Source organism: Anguilla anguilla, chromosome 2 (assembly GCF_013347855.1).
Source record: "Anguilla anguilla isolate fAngAng1 chromosome 2, fAngAng1.pri, whole genome shotgun sequence".
NCBI classification, from domain to species: Eukaryota; Metazoa; Chordata; class Actinopteri; order Anguilliformes; family Anguillidae; genus Anguilla; species Anguilla anguilla.
The window spans coordinates 9,217,626-9,223,989 of record NC_049202.1 but is presented as its reverse complement, the minus strand read 5'-3'; the positions used below and the strand labels follow the sequence as shown (position 1 = coordinate 9,223,989).

The 6,364-nt window shown below is 40.6% G+C and overlaps 1 long non-coding RNA gene across 2 annotated transcripts; it reads left to right on the top strand.

Moving 5' to 3' along the window:
* The first annotated feature begins 3,100 nt into the window (after positions 1-3,100).
* On the top strand, positions 3,101-5,656 carry LOC118221103. Of its 2 annotated transcripts, none has more exons than XR_004764056.1 (5): positions 3,101-3,408; positions 4,069-4,261; positions 4,425-4,508; positions 4,821-5,011; positions 5,256-5,656. It is a non-coding gene; the product is annotated as an uncharacterized LOC118221103 (long non-coding RNA). The 2 variants fall into 2 exon arrangements; XR_004764055.1 differs by having other exon boundaries at positions 3,108-3,408; positions 4,097-4,261.
* The last annotated feature ends 708 nt before the right edge of the window (positions 5,657-6,364 follow it).

Here is a 6,364-nt window from a genome sequence, read left to right as displayed (position 1 = left end):
GTGGGCGGGGCCACGGGAGCGGTCGGCCCAGCTGCCCGCGCTGATGGCCCCAACACATGTGGCGGCCAGACCACCGGGTCAGAAAGAGCTCCTTTGTGTGTCTGGGCCCTGGATACCCAAGCGCTGATGCATTAATAATGACCCCTCTTTCTCTCTGTCTGTGCTCACACCGCTATGAGAGAGAGGCCCGCCTGGGCAGCATCTGCACGTACACGCCATGAAAAATCAACACTGACAAAGCATGTTTTACACTAACTGAGCTCTGTTAGACTGATAGAGTATGTTTTACACAAACACAGTACCTGTAAGACTATGTTTTACACTTACAGAATACGTTAGACTGTTAGAGTATATTTTACACTGACAAAGCATGTTTTACACTAACTGAGTACTGTTAGACTGATAGAGTGTTTTACACAAACAAAGTACCTGTAAGACTATGTTTTACACTTACAGAATACGTTAGAGACTATTAGAGTATATTTTACACTAACAAAGCACGTGTTAAACAGATAGTGTATGTTTTAAACTAACAGAGAACGTGTTAGACTGTTTGAGCATGTTTTACACTAACAGAGTACATGTAGACAGGTAGTGTATGTTTTAAACTAACAGAGAACATGTTAGACTGTTTGAGTACGTTTTACACTAACAAAGTACACATTAGACTGATAAAGTATGTTTTACACTAACAGAGTAAATGTTAGACTGATAGGGCACGTTTAACACTAACACAGTACATTTTACAGTGATAGAGCACACTTTACACCGATAAAGTATACTAGTACTGTGAATGTGAGAAGCTCTCCCAGATGTGTCCCATGGAATGGGGCATTTCATGCCCTTTCTACACCCTGGTTTCCACTTCTACCCAGACACCTTCTTTGACGATACCCCATTGACCTTTCACCTTTGACCCTTCAGCATTAAACGAGAGTGGGAATTCTCTGATTATTGCAGCAAAGCACAGGGCAAGAGGTGCTACCTGCAAGATGGTACCTAATGCTAAACAGATTTTAGAAATCTATGTGATCCCCCATTCATCCAATCAAAAACACTATCAAGGGAATGCCAGAATTCATTATGAGAGTTATAACTGATAAAACAAAACCATGGACTTCTCTTCCTTTGTGAAAATGTGTCACACGTGCACTTTATAGCCTTCTTTGAGAAGAGCCAACAGGTGACAACATCTGACAGAACACAGCTGTTCACGCATGTGCGCGCGTGTGAATGTGTGTGTGTGTGTGTGTGTGTGTATGTGTTTCCGTGAGTGCGTGTGTGCACATGAGTTTGCGTGCATGTGTGTGTATATCTGTATGTGTATGTGTTTGAGTGTTTGTGTGTGTGTGCGGGGAGGGGGGGAGGGGGTTGCATGTTACCCAGAGTGCCACTTCAGTGTTGCATGTGAAACACACACACAGGGCTTTTTCTAAGAACTGAGCATCACACACTGCTAAACTCTGACAGACACCAGTTAGACATTTGCTACAACAGAGAGATATGTGCAGCCACCAGTGTCATCAATCTATAATGGTTTCATTCATAAATACTAAGTTGTCAAACTCCCTTTGACAGGATTCACAGAAATTGGTCCAAAATATATTTTCACCAAATATCCGAAAGATCAGTATTATGTCATCATTTCCCAGGTTGTCAAAGCTCACGTAAATTATGGAATACAGCAAATGCATTTACATTCATTCACTTTCCCGGCACAAGACATGGAGCAAATCTTATCTGTCTTTATATATATTTTTTTTTTTACATTTCACCAGCAGCTGAAACTAAGACTTTTATCAAAAGCATTCCATCAATCATCACAGCAGAATGTCCCACAATTTGAGAATAATGAATACGTGTGTGTTGCTCCTAAGAAACTAGGATTGGCCAAATGCAGGGGAGAAATCACTCACGGGGTCAATACAGAGCAACTTTTAATTTATTAAATACATCAGTTTATGTATTGTACTTTGGGAATGATAGATGCATATGCATTATAGTTTGAGAATGATAGATTCTGTCATTTATGTGTTACAGTTTGAGAATGATAGTAGCTTATGTGTTAGATTGAGTATGATGGACTCTGTTGTTTATGCGTTACATTTTGAGATTGATAGATTAATTTGTTTATGTTGTTTTCAACTGACAGTTTCCGTATTTTATATGTTACCGTTTGAGAATGATAGATGCAGGCATTTATGTCTTACAGTTTCAGAATGATAGTTTCATTCTTTTATGTGTTACAGTATGAGAAGGACTATTACAGCTAAATGCGGTTGGAATCTTTTTTTAATCCAAGGACAGTCTTTTTTTTCTCCAGAGGTCTGACTCACTCTCATTGTTTGACTGGCTAAAACAACTTCATAAACGTCTCTATTTATATTTGTCAAGTAAGAGACTACATAAGACAGCTTTACATAACCACAGAAGGCAGTCTGACAAAACACAATCAAACAAGCACATACATAAATAGCATTACCTGTGGTCTGATTATTAAAAAGGCACAACAGACGTGATAATGACTACATATTATCTAGATAATGTATTATTTTACAGTTCATATATAATGACTTCTTAATATAAAAATAATGATAATGCATCACCAATTTTAATGATAACAGGCAGCGTATCCGTGGTTCCGGACGTATAATTTTATCTACTATCTGTATACTAGTGTGAGGTTTCCCTCTAGTGTTCAAAATATTAACTGCACCGACGAGAAATAACCATTAAACAAATTGAACTAATGAGCCGGTGTAAGGGGAGCCCCCCAACCCCATTAAAGTAAATTCAAGTTATCAATTGATTTCACCTTTAAAATCATCAGCAGTTCTTGGAAATGCCCAGATGAGGTTTTAATTGAGGTTTTCAGTATATAGCTATTTTGCTTTGTCAATAAAGGCCGTTGCAATGACGTTCATCTGAAAACGTGATCCTAGGCCTACAGCCTGTATTCTTTTCATGGATAGGCCTATATATTATCATATAATATTGAATGTCCAATCGTGCTATTTTCAGTAATCATATATATATATATATAGAAATACATACAACGTGTGATACTTTCCAATATCAATTATTTATCCGCTTCACAACAAATTCAGTTGGCTACATTCAATATAATTATGTACAAATTTCTGTTGATTTAACATGGTGAAATAGTACGGCTTGGTCAAATTAATGTTGTTCGGTTTGTTGTGTTAGCTGATAGTAGCCTACCTGGTACCTGTTTCTTGGTGACACCTGTTCTTGGTTACATGGATGAAGGCCGGGTCGGGTTGCTTGTGCAGGTAACTCAAGAAGAGGACGTTCCGCTGAATCATTCTTCGCGCACAGGGCTGCGAGTTCGGATTCCGGCATAGACTGACCTCACCTGGCCATAACTTTATGCACGCGGACGCGCAGGTAAGCCCTGTTCGTGTGAGAAACTATAGACGGATAACTGATCATAAGAGAGTAACTGGGATGACGCTTATGGGACAGGAAGCAGTAACGTTTTGAAAATGTCAAGTTTCACATTTCAGTTTTTTTCATATTTTCCAGTTCACAGTCATTTGGTTTCCTTTGGCGTGTAGTCGCGTGAGATACATGTTCCGTGTGCACTGGACGGAATTTGAAACATACTTGGAGTACTACAATACATAAACCCGAGACTACAGGTTCGGAAACCGCAGCTCGATTCACATCGTTTTGTAATGTGCGGTCATGCGCTGGTTTCCCAATTAAACGCTGTACAACAGTGCCCTCGTGTGTACAATGTCAGATGTACACGCACATTTTAGTTATTCATGAAGGAACAACCAACTAGTATCTTGTTCCTCTTCATTATTTGGTGTAACTGCAGATTATGTCGTGGATTTTGGGACAATTCAGGGTCGCAGTTTATTTTGAAAGGCCTGTTGCCCTTTTTTGAATTAGTCAGAAATAAAATTACTACTTGTAATCTAAATATATATATTTTTAAATATCATAAACAAACATTAAGGAGGATAGAAACTGCAAGGAGTCAAAATCCCCCAAATATATTACAATTAATTCTGATGTTTTTTTTTACTGTTTTGACAGTGCAAATTAGCTTATTGGTCTTCCACAGGACAACCATAGAGTGTGAGGAGTCTTCAGCAGTCAGTGCATTGTGGGAGGAGTCTTCACCAAGTGGGAGAAGTTTATTCTTCAGAAGGATGGCAGGACCTGGCATTGCTCTGAGATTACATGCGTTTAAAGAGCCCTCGTGTCCCAACGCAGCTGCACCAAATAGGTGGGTTTGCCAGGTATTTTACACTATATGAATGTTTCAGTGGGCCAGTTCAGTATAGAAGAATATGAATTTTACGCACACCCAATGCATGACCATATTAAAAGGCATTTCTGGAATACTTAGCCCCTTTCTGGACTACATTAACACCTGGTCCCAATTACAGAGTCACGCGTCAGGGGAGGGACACGCTTGGCCTGTATCCAGGACAACTGGGACGGGTCCATGTGGCTCCTTCATCCAATCACAGGTGAATAAAAATGGGGGGAGGGGGACAATATAGTGGAGTATTACTGGCTTGTATTTGGCTTTATTACTGAGCATTCTAATACACTGTCAGCTGTCAGACAGTGGAAAAGCTCTTGGTGTGTGTGTGTGTGTGTGTGTGTGTGTGTGTGTATGTGTTCTTATAGTACACCCAAGGTCTTCTGCCTCTAAAAGAGACATTATGGTCTGAACATCAGTATTTCCTGATCAATCAGAAAAAATTTCACCCGATTTGTACCAATCAATTGCCCAGGTTTCATTACCCACAATGCCTGTGTGTGTCTTGGTTTGGCAGAGTGAGGTTTGCCAGCGTGGAGTTTCGCTCCGGTGCTCTGCAGGAGAACCGTGAGGAGCGCTACCCAGAATCCTTTGATCTGCAGACGCTGCGTGCTCTCCAGCTTGCCCGTGAGACCAGCGGCAGCCCGCATGGACGAAGTACCGCCACTAGCCACCAGGCGGCGTTTGGCTCCCTGTCCTGCCTCTACCGTAGGTCCTCTCTGGTCATGTTCTAGATCAGTGTTTCTCAAGCTACTGTTCTATATCAATTTCAGTTCAGGTCGCTAGTTTTAATGAGATTTATCATTCATATTATTTTAATGAACACATAAAAACTTGTCTTTGGCTAAAAGAACTCTGAATTGCAAAACAAAATAGCTTTAAAATAAGGAGTACAATAAAACAATACATGCCAGCACTTCTCAGATGGGTTTTGTGACGCCTGCTTCAACAGCTCCGGGTGACAGAAAATTCACACCAGTCTCACATCCAGGGCCTCTGAAACGTACGGATCCAGCTGCAATACGAAAGCAGCCTGCAGAGGGCGCTCTCTGAACAGCCTATTTGAGTGCATTTTCTACATAAAATACAGTCACAAGGCTTGATACTGTATTTTCTGAAGCAATTTGTGGTTAAATACTTTGTTCAGGGATACAACGGCAGTGCCCCAGCTGGGAATCAAACCCGCAACCTCAAGCCCAGTTCCTTAACCACTCAACTCTTCCACCACCCAGTCATAACAAACAATTAAAACGCTAAAATATCTGATGTACTGTGATTGGTTAAACCATCTGGAATGTTGACACTGAAATACTGTTGTTTCTGTTTCTAGTGCCGTGTTATAACCTCAGTAACTGTGGTGAACACATCAAGACAGGTACAAAGCAGTTTCAAAGTTAGACACTTTTATTTTCTGGGCTTTAGTTTGGATAATTAAATGTCCATGTATCCGAGAGACCCGAACCATACGATCAGATTCAATGTGGAAGATGAAAAGTACAATAAATTCTTAAAAGGCAAACATGCAACCGTCTCCAGAATCACCTTACTGAACCCTGTATATAACAGCACTGAGAGCAACAGAATGTCCAAACACATCGATACGCACGCACGCACACACTAGAATAAGACCGGTCTACAACTCTGCTCCTGGAGATCTGGTTTTCATCGTAACTCAGCACTTGAGTTAAATTAAAGCAAGACACCACACAGGCAACTCACCAGATCTAGGTTTCTGAATCTGAACTAGTTGCTCATTTTCAAATTAACAGACTCTGTGGCTCCCCAGGACTAGGGTTGCAGACCACAAATTTATCCCTGACTTCTTTTAACCTGTTGTTCTGTCTTCCGACACCAAGGGGGCGATGCAGAACTTTCTGAATTAATCATTCAGCTGCTGCAGGGGTGTTCAATCTTTTCCAAAAAAAAAAAAATGTTGATGGGGGTCCAGGTTTTTGTTAAAGCCAGGTATTACGATACTTGATTCAACTAATGAATTAAAATGGTCTTCAACATAGACCTTAACTGTTAGCTAAATCAAGCCTTATAGTGCTGAGCTTGAGC